We start from the raw sequence: 19,005 nt of genomic DNA on the forward strand, positions 1-19,005 counted from the left end.
AAAAGGGTAGACACATACTTAGGTGGGTGCAGGACAGTTAACAGTTCACATGACGACAATGACAATGAAGGAATTTATGGTCTTCCTGGCGCCCAGGCACATTGCTTGTGCTCTGACAGGTCGGGAAAAAGCGAAGTTACAAGGGACCCACATCCCACAGGTGCATTATCTCAGATGCCAAAAGACAACAGGCTCAGGAAAGATGGAAGTTGATCTTGTCAGGGAACATACAGGCCTAGGACGTGCCTCCCCACCATAAACTGCTTTTTAATGAAAGGTTTTCAATTTCAGACCATCCTGTGTGGTCACTTGAGGTCTCTTGAGTTTGCAAGGCTGCCAGGCCGGCCTCCCCGAGCTGGTCAGGGCAGCAGGTGGCCTTTCTCGTCCACAGACCCAAGACGGGCTCTGGGAACAGGCTGACCTGGGCCTGGGCCTGGCCCGACCTCAGGGAAAGGAACATGTCACTTGAAGGAGCAGGTGGGGCCCGAGGCAGGTGCTGCCCACCCAGCCTCTCCACCCGGGACTCACGCTCCAATGAACACCCGACACAAACAGCTCCTGCCTCCGGGCAGCACGGCCACGCGGCCTGTGTGACCTGGAGCCCAGCCTCCAAGGACGTGACCTCGACAGGTGGTCACCAAGGTCGAGTGCTAGTGAGAGAACAGGGAAGCGTGTGGGAGTCGCCCCCAGTCTTTCTGGGGCATGTCGGCCTCCACACAACACAGGAGCCGAAGCGTCACAAAGACAAACGATGGGCCGGTGGACGGAGCTACGGGGTGTCCGCTGCCTGTCACTCGTCCCCTCTGTTCCCGGAGGGAAGGCGGTCACACGAGGTGCTTTCAGGCTCTGCTTCTCTGCACCACACGTGTGAGCGTGTGCACCTGGAACATGGTACCAGGGGGAGACACGTGCCAGCGGGGCCTGGACGCTGCCCAGCACGTGTTCAGGCGCCCCCCTCGGCCACTCCCCGCTTCCCACAGGACGTCCGACCCTCTCCACTGTCCTCAAGCCCTCCTGCTGCCTTCTCTGTCACGGTCAGGGAAGGGCCTCCTCTCATAGCTGACGGGAACCGGACAGCAGGTGCCCAGTCCAGCCCGGCCAGTGTGGCTCAGTGGTTGAGTGTCGACCTATGAACCAGGAGGTCACAGTTTAATTCCCGGTCAGGGCACATGCCCGGGTTGTGGGCTGGATCTCCAGTGTGGGGTGTGCAGGAGGCAGAGGATCAATGATTCTGTCTCATCATAGATGATTTTATCTCTGTCTCCCTTTCCTTTCCTCTCTGGAATAAATAAAAATATATCTTAAAACAAGAAAAGAAAAAAAGAAAGGCTGGTGTTGGCCAATTGAGGAGAAAGTTCCTGCAGAAGCGAGGGAGGCAGAGCAGCCTTCCCTGGTGAAACTGATTCCCCAGGTTCCATGAAACAGGTGCTCGGCTTTTCCCGGGAGGAGGGCACTCCCAGGCTGGCTTGCTGGTCTCTGCAGTCTGAGACCCCTTGTTGCGGGCATCTGAGTCATTCGAACCAGCGGCCTGAGCATGATCCCTTCTCCAGAACTTCTCTAGAACCCCATCATAACTCCCATCCTGGTGAGGTGCGGCGGAGGGGGGGGGGGAGAGGGGGAGGAGAAGGGGGACAGAGCAGTGGAGATGCCAGCTTAGGGTTCCGGGCCAGAGCTCACCCCGAGCTGTACCGGGACTGTGTCCACCTGACACGCAGACACAGGTGAACCACAGGAGGGGCTGCTTGTGAGCATTTCCCTGGCTGAGTCACGCCCCACAGATCCGTCCCTGAGGTTGCACAACCCTCTCCCCTATAAATAGGGAGGCACATTGGCCTCTGGAAGCCTGTGGCTCCACCTGCAAGCCTCCTCCTCCTCCTGCCCTCGCCCAGCCTGGCAGCCAGCATGAGGCTCTTCCACATCCTGCTGCTGCCTCTCTGCCTGCTCTTCGCCCAGGTGGGCCCAGGTGAGCTGGGGACCAGGGGGCACTCTGCCCGGGGCCGGGACCGGGTGAAGGGAGCTGTGAGGAGAGCTGGATACACTGTTCCCTGAGGGCACAGGCTTTGGGCAGCATCCCCGAGGCCCAGGGCTGATGGCCGGCTGTGTGCTGCCCCTGGGGTCTGCCTGCCGCTCCTGACCTCCTGTGGGGAGCCTGAGGGGAGCACAACCAGGCGATTGCCCGGGGGCTGGACCTGGCTGCAGAATGAAGGCTCATGCCCAGCTCCCTGTCCGACCACTAGGGCTCCGTGCCCTCTGCCTTGGCAGCTGCCAATACCTCCCAGCCCCACCAGGTCTTGGGCATCCAGAAGGACCCTCTCTGGGGTCACTGACTCCACCTGCGGACGGCCCCTCGCCCAGTGAGGCCAGATCCCTGTGCTGCTGCCAGAGGCGCAGGCTGCCATCCCCAGGTCTCCCGGGTCACCGGGTGGGGCCTCCCAGGTGCCCTGGTGTAAGCAGGTGCTGCCTGCCCTGCCCACAGACAGCTCATGGTCGGTGACTCACCTGTGCGGGCAGTCAGGGCCCAAGGGCGGCCGAGACCTGCCCTGCGTAGCCCCTCACGCTCTGCCAGCTGGGACACCTCCCCGGGAGCTGCCAGCTCCTCTGGTCAAAGCAGCCGGACCCTGAGTCAGACAAGGCGGGACCTTCGGAGGAATCCGCGAACATGTTTCAGCCGGGCCTGTCCCTCACTCACTCGAGGCTTGGAGCAAGGCGCACTCTCTGGGGTTGGTCTCCTCCTCTGCGAAACGAGGGGGGGCTCTGAGGTAACCCAGCTCTGAAATGCTCCTGAAGATCCAATCCCGCCTCTCCAGGACGTCACTTCGTCGGACACATGTGGCTACTCTCCTCCGGTTAAGCCTCGGTGTGCTCATCTGGAAAGTGGGTAGAACGTGTTCTAACTCAGAGGTTTCAATGTTGCTGGCTGGAAACCTCAGAGAGGTGGCAAACCCATTTAGAGGCTTGTGTTTTCTCCAAAGAACATTCTCTCCTGTTCTGCCAGGGTGGGCCCTGTATGAGCGTGTGTGCTGTGTTGTGACACCCTAATTCCGTGTGTATTTGTGTGTGTGTGCATGTGTGTGTGTGTGGTGTGTGTGTGTGTGTGTGTGTGTGTGTGTGTGTGTGTGTGTGTGGAGTAGCCATGCTGCATCTCTCACGGCAGTTCAGTTCAGACTCAGAGTGTCCGGATGCCGCATTGTCAACGTTCAGATGGACTTGCCCTCTATCAAGTCTCGGGGTGATTGGGAGCGTCCCATGCAAAGCACAGAGAACACCAGTGCTCCCCGCGATGCAGGAGCAGTGGTCTCACGCAGCGCTCTGATGGAAGCACCAGCTGAGCCCTGCCGGGTGGCCTGTGGATTGGAGCACCATCCTGTGCACCAAAAGGTTGTGAGGTTGTGGGTTCGATTCCCTGGCAGGACACATACCTAGGTTGCAGGTTTGATTCCTGCTCTGGGAGCATTCTGGAGGCAAGAGATGCATGTTTCTCTCTCTCCTTCTCTCCATCTCTCCCTCTCCCCCTCTCTCTATCTCTCTATCTCTCTCAAAACATCAACAGAAACATATTCTTGGCTGAAGATTAGAAAATCAATAAAGGAGGAGCTGACCTTGTGGAGCAGGTAGTAAGCTCAGGATTAGCTCAGATACTCCCAGGCGGGCTATCTGCTCTCTCCTCCGACAACACGTCAATCCTTCTGCCCAAACTGGCCTGTTCGTGGCCCTCTCAATGGGGACTGGACACCTCGGGAAGGCCCCTGCCTTGTGGGGAGCGGCCGCTCTGCAAGGGGAAGAGCTGTGCCCACCGGGCTGAGGCTGGGGCTCTGGTCACCGTGGGGCCCTGCAGGCACCACGTCTCCTGTGCTGCGACCTCTGTGTGACCTGTTCCCGTTGGGGACGGGGCCCCAGGACAGGCCGTACCTACACAAACATCTTCCACGGGAATGTGTGTGCTGTCCGGACGAGGTTGGGCGGGGTGTGGGGGACAATGATCCCTCCCAGTGCCTTTGCCTGTGATCCTGTCGAGCCCCACGGTCTCTGCTTGACTCCCCGGGCCGGGGGCTGGGTGTTCCTGTGGGTGTTGGTGCCGTGGTCCTGGCTGTGTGGCTGTTAGGGTGGCTGCTGCCCCCATTCCAGCCGCTGCCCACGGGGGCATGGACGGCTGTGGGATCCACGTGATCACCAGGTCCGAGCTCAGTGCACAGAGGGAGCTTGCTGTTTCCGGGTCTGCGTGGTCCCTGCCGCACCCCTGGCTGACTTGGCCCCCCTCCGGCCCTGTGGGCTCATCCCATCCCTCTCCTGGACGTGCCGTCAGAGGTCATTTAGTCCAACCTGGTGGGTTCACACGTGGGGAAACCGAGGCAAACAGGAGTGGGTGAAGGAGAGCTGCGGTCACAGCCGGAGACCACAACATGCCTGCTCACAGTTTTCCTCTCTCTTTGAAAAAAAAAAAAATGCATTGCCCACATTTATTTCACGCAAGTGGTCTTTCTGTGAGGATTGAATGATGTCAGAATGACACGGTGACCCAGGTCCCTGAATCGGCTAGTCAGGAACCCAGCCCAGGTGTCTCTACATTAAGGCCATTGGAGACTGCCCTGGCTGGTAACTCAGTGATTAGAGCGCCGGCCAGCGCTCCACAGGGTTGTGGGTTCGATTCCTGGTCAAGAGCCTTACCTGGGATGCAGGTTCACTCCCTGCCCCTGAAATGGCCGCTGGGGAGGCAACCAGCTGATGGGTCTCTCTCACATCGATGTTTCTCTCTCTCTTCCTTCTACTCTCTGAGAAGCACTGGAAAAAATATGCTCGGGGAAGATTAACAAAAAGAAAGGCAGGAAGAAAGAAAGAAAAGGGCAGTCTGTGGCTGTCCACTCTCTGCTTCAGCCAATCGTTAGCTCGCAGCTCCTATGTGCAGGCCCTGCCTGGGGAGGGGCGCCGGAGAACACAGCCCTGACCTGGTGACTCTGCTTGGTAGAAGCCGGGCCGGGAGGAGCCTGGGTGTGTAATTAATTACCTAATGACATCGTGTTGTGAAACGCCGGCCAGGGCAGGGTGCTGGGGCGCATGTGACTGGAGGTGGGAGGTGACCTGGCCTGGCCACCCAGGAAGGCTTCCCGGAGGAAGCTTAGAAGCCAAGGAGAGGTGGGGTCGTTTTGGTGTTCGTGGTATTTTTTAAAAAGTACAGTTGAATTCCTCTCCACATTTAAACATCAGGATTTGTCCCAGACGATGTGGACTTTTTGATCTTCTCTTACAAACACAGAAGATGTGGCAACAGTGAGCTGCAGCTACATGGTTGCTGCTGGTCTAGCCAGCCTGGCTCCCCGGTCACCACGGGCCCCACCACTCCCTGTCGCCTCTCCGCAGCCCAGGGCACAGATGTGCACCCTCTGCAAGCTGCTGAGGGCGATGGAATGGACAGCCCTCAGGGAGGTCAGGAAGCGGGCGGTGGGGCAGGGACAATCAGATCCGGAGACATCCGGTGGGGCAGCCTGATGAGAAAAAAAACAACCACAGCTCTCCCTTTTCTGATTGTTTTTCATTTGTTTTTAATCCTCACCCAAGGATAGTATTCCATTGATTTGTAGGGAGAGTGGAAGGGAGGGGGAGAGACAGAGAGAGACACATGGATGTGAGAGACATAGCAATTGGTTGCCTCCAGCCCGCACCCCACCCTGGGCCGGGATCCAGCCTGCAACCCAGGTACATGCCCTTGACCAGAATCCAACCTGAGACCCTCAGTCCTTGGGCCAATGCTCTATTCACTGAGCCACACCAGCCAGGGCTCACTTTTAATTTCGACCTCACAGCCCTCTAGGGAGAAGGAACCATCTTGATCTCCTTTCTGTGGGTAAATGACAGCAAGAGGAACGTGGTCTGTCACAGGCAGAGTGAGGACGGAGCCTGAGCGTCCCATTAGTGCGGCGTCCCCATGTCTCTCAGGCACAGAGTGAGCCCAGAGCCGGGCGGGATCGTGGGTCAGACCTGGGCCAGGTCCAGCAGGTCTTAGGGGGCATCTGGGTTCAGGTGAGCCCGGGGGGTCTATAAACTGGGAGAGGGACAGACCAGAAATGGCTTCAGAGGCCGGTGGCTCTGCTTGGAGGCAGAGGAGATGAGTGTGGGGAGGGGGCAGAACGGACAGCGCTCCCCTAAACAGAGACCTCCCTCTCCAGCCCGACTTCTCCTGGGCTACCAGCAGCTCCTGGGAGGAAGGCATTGGTCCTTCTGTTGTGGAGTGAAGGCAAGTAAACGACCACTGGAGCCCAGACCAAATTAAAATTTAGGGAGTCTTTATTAGCCAGCCAGCTGGCTGGCCAGCCAAGCGGCGACTGCTCTGCCTCTCTCCACGCAGGGAGACCAGAGAGCAGCAGCAACCCTTTGTGTAGGACCACTTTTAAGCACATTAACCACATCCTGTTTTTGCAGAACAAGTAACCCAAGACACAACAGTTTTTCCTAAGTAACGTCAGGATTATGCCATTGAGGACCATGTTATTCACAGGGTCATCCTGTTCTCCAGAAGCTGACAGTGTTCTATGAAAGAAGGTCTACGTGCTGGGAAGGGGCCATGAGACCATATCTCAAGGCCTGGCCTGGTGTCAGCACTGACATCTCTATCTGGGGCATAGTCCACAGTCTATCTGGAAGCATGCTCAGAAATTCCCACTCTCTAACATTCCCCACTGGTTTTATGTACATGAGTCAAATCATTGACTGTTTTGGGTCATTGTTGGCGAGGGAGATATATTGAACCATGAGGACTATAAGCTTGATAGAATTAATTCTCTGCTGAATAAAGTCAGTGGGCCTGTTTAAGATTAGGGCCTGGAATGAGGGCTAGGACTAATCTTTACAGGGTCCGAAAAGTCCTGGACTCTCTTTTTTGCCGGGCTGTCTTAAGCCAGGTGTGATGAAGCCATGTCATGATCCTGTCGACCTCGACTGCTGTGCGGGTGGTCCTTTCCTGGTAGGAGTCAGTCCGTGTGTCACCAGGGTGGAAGGATGGACAGGATCAGACATGCTTCTGGACTGCTTTCTTGGTAGACTGTAAAGCCTATAAGAAATTGAGTAAAGATTGGTTACGGATTTCAGCTTCTCTAGATGGGCGTTTTATGTAAGCTGGTGAGATGGGTAGGTCAGGGTTTGGAAGAGTCACTAGAATCTGTAGAGGCCCCACTGGTTTTAGGGCAGCCTCCCAGGCTGCTTCATCTACAGCCTCGTTCCCTCTTGCTTCTGGGGAGTCCCCTTGTCTCACATAGGTAGAGATGGAAAAACTTAATTACATCTGGTAGTGCTAGTTGGCCCATTGTCCTTGCTCTGCTCATATCTGTCTAACTGCCTAATATAATACCTCAAGGATCCTGGCTCTGAATTCTTTTAGGGAAAATGGACGTCAGTGGGCTCTTCTAGCTACTTCCTGCTGAGGCGGGTCAGAAGTTTCTCTCAGAGCCAAGAGATCCTTGCTGTCTGTCAGAGGGACAACGAGGTCTGGGCACAGAAGGAGGTGGGCTTGTGACCTGGCGGAGATAAACTGTAACAAATGGTTCAGTGGAAGGGAAAGAAAACCTTTTAGTTTTTAATAACTTCTATTGAAATAGAAATTTTCTCCTCAAAATTACCCCCATGTTTATCAAAAGAGCCAAATCAAGACTAATTTATCTATTGTATTTAATTTGGCCTGATTGTTTGCATAAACATAACAAGAATGGTAACTGACTACCTTTGCCGGAATTTCATGATTGAATCTTAATGTGCCCCGTAGGGCCAGGAAGCCAAGACATCCAGCTGCCATCAGGCCTGCCTGTAGTATCTGCTGAGTTAGGGGAATCCTCACCTGTAGTGGCTCTACCCAGGCCCATGCCCTAGGCTTCAAGGCCCATCTCAGCCCTCCTTCTCGTCGTGGCTCAGAGTGCGTGGGGGTCCCGCAGGGACACAGAGGCGCCCTTATTGCTCCCCTTGTACTCTGACCAACCGCCAGTGATGGTAGGGTTTGGGCCTGAGGCTCCAGCACCAGCTATTTTCAGGGCTCCCAAGCAGGATACCAGGCTTTCTCCGTGGCACTCTTATTGGCTTCAAGTCTTCAGAGTTCAGGCAGGGCTCTTTAAAACATGACACTCCAGTCAAAGTTTCCGGTTAATAAAACCACTATTGGAAACCGGTCTTATTGAATTTATGCAAAGAAATGTATTACCATGATTTATTTATTAAGTATTGCCAAATTTCAGAGGAATTGTATAAGAAGAAAAATATACTGACCTGCTTTAAGATAGAATTTTCCTTGCCAGTCCTTTTTATGGACTTTTCAAATTATAACAAACAGTAACTATTAGATTTCTTTTATCAGTCCCTCCCTAAGTACTTTGGCATAAGCTAGTTATCCTATGTTTAGGAAGGCAAAATGCAAATTATTTACTCTTCCTGGCTTATTGGCCTGTATTATTTGCTTTCTTTACAACATATCTCTTCTCCTTCTTACACCTACACAACCTTCTATTGAAATAGCCACTTCTAAATTAGCCTTTAAACCTTCTTTCTATGTCCTTTAAAAATGCATAACCATGCCTCAGACCTTCTACTTAGTATTCCTTATTCTTTGAAACCTCAATTTTTTAAACAGCCATAATTTCTTTGATTAACATTTATGACTTAGACCTTCTGTGATAAAACTAAGAGCAAGTAAAAATATTTCTTTTTGAGAGACAGAGATTTTTAAAACTTAAACTAGTTGTAACATTAAAGATATTATATCTTAAAGTTCCCTTGCTGAATATTCCAACACCGCCCAAGAAGTACCCAGTAACCCCACCCTGCCAGGCTCAGACAGTGAGAAAAGGGGCAGAGGAAGATCCACTGTGTTTTGCCAGCATAGTTGAGACAAGTAAGAAACCAAGGATGCCAGCAGAGCTGCTTGTAGCCAGCAAAATCAACAAAAACCTATCTCTCCCTGCTCTCCCCGCCGATGCGCCCTGCCCCCTTTTCTGCATTAACCATTTACTCTGTCCTTAGCAGGGGAAATAAGGCAAGCGGTCTGAGATCCTGTATAACAAGGCTTTTTACACTTAAGGAACAGCTGCTCTCCCTCCCAGATTTTCCTTCTTTAGTCCAAGGCCCCAGAAGATCTCAACCTTCACCACTTCTGATATCTCCAACCATCCCCTGTTCCCCAGTCTAGGGCTTCTCTTTCTCGGCAGGCTGAGAGTGAATTCCATCGCCTCTACCCTTTCTACACCTGCTCTGGAGAAGTTTTCGGCTCTCTTCCTCCTGCAGAGACCCACTGTAAATCTATCCAGAAGGGCAGGCAGGTCGCAGTTCTAGAGCTTTGTTTGCTAGCAGGGCTGAAAAAGGCAGTATACAAAGCAGTTAATTATGACTAATCTTAACCCAACAAGCCTTTGTTTAAATTTCTCTGGATTGGCAACCTTCACATTAACCCTAGAATTCCAAAATTTTAAACTAACACAGCAAAATTATAAACCAAGAAAAAGCAATTAAAAGTTCTCTACTGTCTTCCAAGGCAGGGTTTGCACTATCTTTAAGCAAATTAAACAACAGAAAGAGATAACAAATACTCTCATGTGTGCAGCCAGACAGCACAAAGTAGCTTTCACTTCACACAGACTCTCACACTTACATTTATACACCAGACAGTCTGAGTTTTTGACCTCTGGGGAGGTTTTTGGCAGCGCCGGCTCACAAAATTTCTGTAAACCAAAAGTGTTAATGGAGGCTCCATAGTCATCTGCTCGCCACTTGATTTCCTGAAAATTTAAAAAAAAATATTGCAGGGGAGTACATACAGAAGCAGACTGACCTATTCTAATGATAGAGACAATTAAGACCACAATAACACAGAATAACAAAGACAATGACAACCAACTGAGGCTCGCTCGGCACCGTCGTGCGCCAGGATCTGGTCTCGGAAGTAGCGCTGCGTCCAGCCTTCCAGAGACCCCAGGTGGGTGCCCACAGAACAGAACCAGAAGAACCAGATCCAGGTGGCTCCTATCAGAGTCAATCAGGAAATTTAGCAGGCGGGGTTTCCGACCTCTACCATTCCCGGGGCTGAGGAACGTCTCTCAGAGATCTCCCCCTGGAGAGATCTGGTCTCTCTGCCTCTCTCCACGCAGGGAGACCAGAGAGCAGCAGCAACCCTTTGTGTAGGACCACTTTTAAGCACATTAACCACATCCTGTTTTTGCAGAACAAGTAACCCAAGACAAAACAGTTTTTCCTAAGTAACGTCAGGATTTATGCCATTGAGGACCATGTTATTCACCTAGTCATCCTGTTCTTCAGAAAGCTGACAGTGTTCTATGAAAGAAGGCCTACATGCTGGGAAGGGGCCATGAGACCCTATCTCAAGGCCTGGCCTGGTGTCAGCACTGACATCTCTGTCTGGGGCACAGTCCACGGTCTCTCTGGAAGCATGCTCAAAAATTCCCACTCTCTAACACTTCCCTGCTATTCTCTTTCTTTTTCTATCAGTGTTTTTAAATATACGGTTATTGATGTCAAAGAGGAAGGGTGAGAGAGAGAGAGAGAGAAACATCAATGATGAGAGAGAATCATGGACCCGCTGCCTACTTGGGATCGAGCCTGCAACCCGGACTTATGACCTGACCTGGAATTGAACCATGACCTCCCAGGTCACAAGACGAGATGAGACCATGCTCAACCCCTGGGCCTCGCCAGTCAGACGTCAGGCTGTTGTTTAAGAGAGTCTCAGTGGGTCTACACTTCCAATGCCAGTGAACGACGAACCCCCGAATCCAGCTTGAACCCTGAACCCTTACTTTCTCCCCCTCCTTCCCGCAGCCTCCAGAGCCGCCCCATGCACTCGGGACAATCTAAACAGGACTGAGTGACAGCTGTCCCGAGCTTAACCAGAAGCGCTGCGGACAGTCCGGCCATGGAGGCCTCTGGGAGAGCGGGCTGCGTGGGCTGCGCCTGCAGAGGAGGCTGGGATCTTGGGTGCATCCCGTGTGCTCTGCAGGGTTGCTGCTTTGCAGGAGGGGCTTGTGTGAGTGTGTCCCCAGGTAGCCTGAAGGACTCCCAGGAACCAGAGGCAATCCTCGCTGGCCTCTGCTCCTCGTGGGACGGCACCGCCCTAGCTGACAGACAGCCTCTCCCTCAGTGACCACAGGGGAGGGCACCCACCCTTAGGCAGCCCCTCCCAGGATGACTGCCCAGCCACCGCTTTGTCCTGACCAGGGAGAGAGCCTCAGACTTGCCAGGGCGCAATGCAGGCTCCTCACTTCTGAGCAGCCCGGGGGTGACCCCATGGCCAGGCCCGGCCCTCAATCCCCACATGAGGGGACTTGGAAGCAGGGGTGGCCAACACCCACTTGGCCCTCTTTGGCTCCCAAGGAGCAGCATCTGTGTTTGCTCCTCCCACCCACTGCTGGGTCAAGGCAGCCCTGTCCTGGCCCTGCTCCTCCAGCCTGAGTTCTCATGTGATTGGTTCCGCCCAAAGTCCTGGGAGGAGGCAGGGGTGTGGCTCCTGGCCCTGATCCAGTCTGGGCCTGGTTCTTCCCCCAAACCCATGTCACCTTGGCCAGTGGCTCCCGCCTCAGCCTGGTGATCTTTTAGAATAAGACATTTATAGTCTAGTCCCGGCTCCCCAGGGCTCCCTGCTCACACGGTTCCGAGGGGTCGCGTTGTTCTCATTGTGTAGCAGGAGGCCAGCCTCGGTGCCCCACTTCAGGTCGAATGACAGAGACCAGGTTGCATTGTCAGCAGCCTGGCCAGCACCCTGGGCTCCTGTGTCTCTCCCCTCCTCGTCTCAGCTTTGAAAGGCTCCCACGCTCCTCACAGGGTTCTCTCAAGACCAAAGATGGCTCCCTGTGTCCTGGGTGGTCGCTTATAAAAGATTTTTAATGGATTTCAGAGAGAGAATGGGAGAGGGATAGAGCGAGAGGAATACCAATGAGAGCCTAGCTGGTTTGGCTCAGTGGGTGGAATGTTGGCCCTGGGACTGAAGGGTCCCAGGTTTCATTCAGGTCAAGGCCACATAACCTCAGGTGCAGGCTTGATCCCCGGCCACACCTGGGGCATGAGCAGAAGCATCCAATCAATGTGTCTCTCTGTGTCTCTCCCTGCCCCTTCCGCTCTCTCTAAAAGTCAATGGGAAAATATCCTCAGATGAGAATTAACAAAAAATAAAAAAGAAACAATGATGAGAGAGAATTATTGATTGGCTGCCTCCTGCACGCCCCCACTGGGGATCAAGCCCACAAACCAGGCATTGTCCTGACTGGGAACCAAACCGTGACCTCCTAGTTCATGGGTCTACACTCAGCCACTGAGCCATGGCTGCTGGGCTATTTCTTGGACGTTCCCACTGTGATTATCATGCTGATCATGCAGCTTGGTTTGTGTGCGCATTTCAAGTGGGTGGAGACCAAGGGTGGTGGCCTGGCGGCTTGGTAGGCTAAGCTTGGATTTGATTGTGAAGGAGAATGTCAAACTGTGGTAGGAAACTGCGTATGCTAGTTCACACACTCACAGTCAGTGCATGTAGGTTCCCGTTGCCCCACATTCATGCCAACACTTGCGAATATCAGTCCATTCCTAAGTGAGCCATCTGCTCAGTGGGGTGCTCACCGGAGGGTTAATGTGCGTTTCCCTGGTAAATAACGCGGTGGGTACGTTTGTAGGTCGTTCCTGGCCACGGGGACACCTGTTGTGAAGTGCCTCTTGTCTTCTGCCCACATTTCCCATCAGATTATCCGTCTTTCCTTCGTGATTTGTGGCAGTGCTTTATACCGTCTGCAGACAAGCCCTTTGGCAGTCATGTGCACCGCAGACACCTTCTCCCTGGTACCTAGATTTTTCGCTATCTTAATGGAATCTTTCCGAGAGGGTTTTATCGTTGCTTTAATGAGGATGGTAAATGTGTCATAGCTTTTCCTTTAGGGTTTAGGCTCTTGGGCATCGTAGGAAATCCTTTCTAACCAGAGACATGAAGAAAAGCTTTGAGAGTGTCTCCTGTGAGCTTTCCCCTTTTTACACCTGGGCGTCTAAGCCGTGTGGTGGGGGAGAGGGGAGCTAAGGGTGAAGTGTTTTCAATATGGATATCCACTTGTCCAGCACCAACTCCTGAGAGGACCACATTCCCATCGCGGTGCTGAGCCCTGCTATTCCTTAGCAACGCCCCCCCCAGCGTCCCCCCTCCCCCCCGTGTGCTGGTCCCTGTTTGCCTTTATTGCTTCCCCGTGTCTATTCGTCTGTCCTGCGTCTTTACCATGTGGTCTAATTGCAGTGGCTCTACAGTTAGCCCTGGAGGCCCTAAAGAGAGTCTCCCCCCTCTTCTCCAGGAAGGTATGGGATGTTCTTGGCCCTTTAACTTTCATATATAATTAAGATCTGCTGGTCACGTTGCACTAAAAGGATGTCTTGGGATTAGGGCTGAGTCTGTAGATTAAGTTGGGGGAAATTCACATTTTTCATATAATCTTCCAGCACTTAAATAGCATTTCCCTTTATTTAGGTTTTCTTTAACGTCACAAAAAATATTTTATTTCTGATAGGTAGAGGTAGTGCACGTATTTCGTTAGGTTTCCACGTAGAAATTGGCTGTGTTATTTGTTTCCAACACTTATACCTTTTACATATGTTTTCTTACCTTACTCCTCAAGCTAGAACCTCAAGGACAGCCTTGGATGGAATTAATGACAGCAGCTATGCTGGTCTTGCTGCCGATCTCAAATGGGAATTCCAGAGTTTGACCATTGAGGCTCCTGTTTGTAGCAGCTCCTGCAGGCATTCTGGCTCATATGAAGCCAGTTTCCTCTAGTTCTTTCTTGGTTGGGTTCTTTTGTTGTTGTTGTTGTTTTTACCATAGGTCCATGTTGGATATTTTCCCAGTGTTTTTCTTCCTCTGTTGGAGATAACCATATTATTTCCCTCCTTTATTCTTAATAGGCAGTGACTGATTTTCAAATGTTAAATAACCCTGAGTTTGTGAAATAAGTAAAACTTGGTTTGACTTTTTACTGATATTTTATTTAGGACTTTTGACTCTGCTGGTCATTGGCCTCTAGTTTTCCCTTAGTTTCTTGCCCTTACTGAACTTTTAAAAATATTTATTGTTGACAGTATTACATATGTCCTCTCTTTCCCCATGGACCCCGCCCCACCCAACCTTCCCCACACCCGGCATTACTAATCGCGGTAGATATTGGTGTTAAGACCAAGCTGGCATCACACCGGGACCCTGGTGGTGAGTAGTCTCCCTTTGTTTGCTCTGAGGAACAGTCTGTGCCCTGTCAACTCTAGTCCTTGTTCATTGCTGGGTAGACTTTGCTGATGAAGCCATCTTGTCTAGTTTTATCTATGGACTCAATTGCTTTGGTGGTTTTGGGACTATTTAGATTGTCTAATTCTCATTTGTTTATTTTAGTAAATTGTATTTTTTCCGAGTATTTCTCTATCTCAACTAAATTTTCATGTTCAAGTGAATATTCAAATTTTCTATATAAATGTATAAATAGAAAAATATCACTATTTCTACTAACTACTCAAGTTTTTAAATTCCTAACAAGTTTATTTTTTATACTAATAGAATATGCTGTGCTTCCCCTCATTCCTGTCTGCTCCCAAATCCTGACCCAGTAGTTCTTTGTTTTAATACATAACTTTTTTATTGTTGACAGTATTACAGAAGTCCCCCATTTTCCGCTGCTTGCCCCGCTCCACCCAGCCACTCCCCCCCCCCCGGCTTTACCCCACTATTTTGACCCAGTAACCCTTTCGTTCTCTTTTCTGTTCATTCTATGACTAAAATTTCAACACCAGTTGAAGTCCAGAAGTTCTCAGTTCTTGACTGCACACTTCCTGTGCCTAAGGACTTGTTTTAAATCCCAGTTCATAGGTCCCACTCTGGCACACTGCACCATATTGTTAAGTGCCTCCCAGTGGTGGTAAGGACTGTGCGGGGTGAAGATCCACTGTTTGGGACCACGGTTCCTCAGCCTCTCCCTGTTGCCATGCAGGGCCAGGCAGTTCTGGTGCCAGGGCTGCTCTGTGCCCTGTCTGCATCCAGCTGCCTCTCTGCCTCAACCCACAGGTGCCTGGAGCACCTCCACACACCCTCATGGTCCTGATAACCAACCATGACCCCAGACATGGCCAAAGGTCCAGACCCCAGATGCCCACAGTTCCCGGCTGGAGGTGGCAGCGGCACCAGGGCCCTGGATTCAGAGGGAGAACAATGTTGATCAGAATGAAACCCTGGTTCCGACGAGCAGGTCCATGGCCTCGAAGGCTCTGTTTGCCAGGGTGGCGTGGCCTATGGCGCTAGTGAGCGGGGCTGCCAGGCGAAACGCTGCCCGGGTCCCTTAACCACAGACATTGATTTCGTGGAGTTCTAGGCTAGGAACTCAGACCCAGGGTTGAGACCGCCCTCCTGGGCTTGCAGGGGCCGCCCTCGCTGGGCCCACACAGGGCCTGGCACCACGCCCAAGCGCCCCACACGTCTCTTTGTGCGTCCCAATCTCCACTTCGTATCAGAACACCAGTCACATTGGATTGGGACGACGCCTATGACCTTATTTCACTGAAATCACCTTTTCACACAGCCTCCAAGTAAAGCCACCTGTGGGTCCTGGCTGGGCAGGGCCTCAGCGTGTGGGTGGGAGGCGGTGGCACAATTCAATCCAGGACTCCAATCAGTGCAAAGCCAGGGCCTGAGGGCCACTCCCAGGGACATCCTGGGCGGCCTGGTTCTCTCTCACAGAGAGTTGGCGGCCAGTCCTGGGCCTTCTGTTTGGAGAGTCTCTGCGTCAGAGAGGAAGGCAGAATACATTCCCACCGGAGAGAGCAGTGAGAGCAACACACTGCACAGGTTAAAGGGACACCTGAAAACCATACAATTTCATTAGCCAATTTCACCCCAATAAATTCATTAAAAATTTTAAAAAGAAAGAGAAAATGAATATATAAGTATTTTATCCTTTTGCTTTTGTTTAGAAAGAAAAGAAAGAAAGAAACAAAGAAAGAAAACAATGAATGGAAGCTCATGGTGTAGTAATCATTTCCACCTGGCCCTGAAGTCCAGGACCTGGCAGAAGTGGGGCCGGGACGGGGGTGGGGAGGGGCGCTGCCAGGTCACATGAACGCGTAGCACACAGCCGGAGTGTTTAAGGTGTGCTCACTGGTTAGAGAGACACTTAAGCATGGACACAAAACGTGTGCATGGACAGAAAACCCCAGTAGAAAATTACCATGTTGGTTTAAAAACAAGGGTGGACGAATACGTCCTAAATTATGTAGGGTACTAATGGTGAATAAAATAATACATTGACCAAAGGTGTCGGAATTTGGAACATGGATATGCAAAATAGGAGTTGAAATTTGTTACGTTTTTTTTTTTTTTTAAAGACACACATAGACCTGGCCGGGCGGCCTGCTTGGTTGGAGCATCCTCCCATACATGGAAAGGCTGTGGGTTCAATTCCCGGTCAGGGCACATATAGGTTTCCAGCTCCATCCCCATTGGGCTGTGTCCAGGAGGCAACAGATTGATATTTCTTTCACAGATTTGTTTTATCTCTCTGTGTCTCTCTGTCTCTCCCTTCCTCTCTAAAATCAGTAAACATATCTTCAGTACAGATTATTTCTTAAACAGACATGAGTATTTGTGGAACAGAGCATGTGTGTTCTGGTGACAGGGTGAAGCAGAGGAACCTTATTTGGGGAGGAACTGGGTGCTCAGGACAGCTCTCTGGGCAGAAGGAAACCCACTCACAGCCCTGCTCCTCATCCTCAGCTTTGGTTTAGCCACAGTGGTCACCAACCTCAGACGGAGGACATAGACCTCCGATGGAGGACATAGACCTCAGACAGAGGACAAAGACCTCAGATGGTGGGCACAGACCTCAGGCAGCTGGCATAAACCTCAGACGGAGGGCACAGAACTCAGATGGAGGGCATAAACCTCAGACAAAAGGCACAGGCTTTTGCATGAGCAGTCCCAGAGGTCAGTGGGGGCGCAGTTCCTGGGAGGGCACCGTCTCTGCAGTGCTCTGGGAAGGGCTGTGTGTCCTGTGTCACCAAGTGTCCTGCAGTCACGTTGGCTGTGAGCCAGGAGCCTGATGTGTCTTCTTTGCCTCCTCACAGGTGCTGGCCTCCTCGCGAGTCTGTTACACAGGAGTCCAGAATACATATGTGCCAAAAAGGGGGGGACCTGCAACTTCTCCCCATGCCCACTCTACACCCAGCACTTGGGCTACTGCTACAGAGGGAAGGCCAAGTGCTGCCTCTGAGCTGGAGCCACGGGGGAGACAAAGCCACAGGGACTACTTGTAAGCTTTGTTTTCCTAAAAGAAAACCTTTTAAAAAAAAAAAAGAACATGCCTCCTTCGGACCCACATGAACCCTGTGTCTCCTTTGGGAAGACGTTAGGAAAGCCAGGTTACGAAGGACACAATCCTGCTAAGTGAACTGAGCCAGTCAGAGCAAGACAAGCATCACATGATCTCACTCATAGGTGGAGTCTGGAGAACAACATAAACTGATGATCGGAGTGGATCCAGAGCCATGGAAGCATGGAACAAGTGGGGAGTCTCCAGGGAAGGCGGGGAGGCTGCGTGGGTGGGAGGTGACCAACTAAGGACCGTGTATGCAGAGATGCATGGCCCCTGGACACAGACAATGGGGCCCTGAGGGCCTGGGGCCGGGCGTCAGAGCGGGAAAACAGGGGGCATATGTAATACTTTCCACAATAAAGGATTTTAACAACAAAAAAAGAAGTGAGACAGGCCAGGCCACCAAAGCTGAAAGCCCAGGAAAGGGGGAGGGAGGATTGAGGGCCATAGCCATGTCACCTCCTCCTCACTTCATTACCAATCCACAGTGTGAGATGTTCAGAGGGTCCACCCGCAATCAGGAGTGTCTGACGAGGGGGCAAAGGACACCACTTCCCCCCTCCGGGGCCCAGCAGGGTCCCACCCCAAATCCAGTGCGTGTGGCATGCCAGGCCGGGGGCAGTGGGTTGGCCAAGCTTGGCTTTTGAGGGCGTCCGGTGGGACTATAAAACCACTCCGCTTCTGCCAGGCCAGTGTGGCACAGTGGTTGAGCGTCGAGCTGTGAAGCAGGAGGTTACTGTTTGATTGCCAGTCAGGGCTCATGCCTGGCTTGTGGCCTCGATCCTCTTTGTGGGGCATGCAGGGGGCAGCCCATCAATGACTTTCTCTCATTATTGATGTTTCCATATCTCATTCCCTTCATCTCTGAAAAATATTAAAAAAACAATAATAATCGTATATTATAAATAGGTCATATGCAAATTGACTCTCACACCCTTGCACAACATGGCCGCCTCTAGTGATCAAAGATGGCCGCCACAAGATGGCCAACAGAGAGGGCAGTTGGGGGCGACCAGATTGCAGGGGAGGGCAGTTGAGGGTGATTAGGCCAGCAGGGGTGCAGTTTGGCATTGCTCAGACTGGCAGAGGAGTGGTTAGGGGGTGATCAGGCTGGCAGGCAGGCGAGCGGTTGGAAGCCACCAATCCCAGATTGTGAGAGAGATGTCAGACTGCCATTTTAGGCCCGATCCACAACCGGCAATTGGAAATCCCCTGAGGGGTCCCAGTTGGAGAGGGTGCAGGTTGGGCTGAAGGACAACCCCTGCCATACACACACGAATCTCATGCACCGGGCCTCTAGTAAACACATAAAGCCACTCCTCTTCCATTTCACTCTTCAGGCCTAAGGTCTGGGATCCCAAAGGACGACTGTGGACCCTCCCACCTTTATGCCACCTATTCCCCATCCCTCAGAGCACACCTGCCTCACCGCCCCTCATGGCCCACCTCCTGCACCAACCAGCCTGCAGGCAGCCTCCTTCCCATCCATGCCCACAGCTGGCGGCCCACCACAGTCCCCCAGCACCCCATCTGCATCGCTAGGTCGTAAGCATGAATGAACTTCCACTGTCCTACAAATGTTTGCCCTCACCCCGCCCTCCTTGTCAGTTTAGACACAGCACCCCCATTTGGGGCAGAAGGCAGAGAAGGA

The 19,005-nt window shown here is 52.2% G+C and overlaps 1 protein-coding gene and 1 non-coding gene across 5 annotated transcripts in view; one reads left to right on the plus strand and one right to left on the minus strand.

Annotated features, from left to right (window-relative positions):
- Positions 1–19,005, minus strand: part of LOC129150024 (beta-defensin 1-like) — a 42,504-nt gene that overhangs the window by 1,995 nt on the left and 21,504 nt on the right. The window lies entirely within an intron of this gene.
- LOC103304245 (uncharacterized) lies at positions 1,900–17,169 on the plus strand. 4 transcript variants are annotated; one of them, XR_008556808.1, is made up of 5 exons: positions 1,902–1,963; positions 3,165–3,378; positions 10,804–11,008; positions 16,757–16,966; positions 17,107–17,169. It is a non-coding gene; the product is annotated as an uncharacterized LOC103304245 (transcript). The 4 variants fall into 4 exon arrangements; XR_008556810.1 differs by lacking the exon at positions 3,165–3,378 and having other exon boundaries at positions 1,900–1,963; XR_008556809.1 differs by lacking the exon at positions 10,804–11,008.

Source organism: Eptesicus fuscus, chromosome 8, assembly GCF_027574615.1.
Source record: "Eptesicus fuscus isolate TK198812 chromosome 8, DD_ASM_mEF_20220401, whole genome shotgun sequence".
Lineage (NCBI taxonomy): Eukaryota > Metazoa > Chordata > Mammalia > Chiroptera > Vespertilionidae > Eptesicus > Eptesicus fuscus.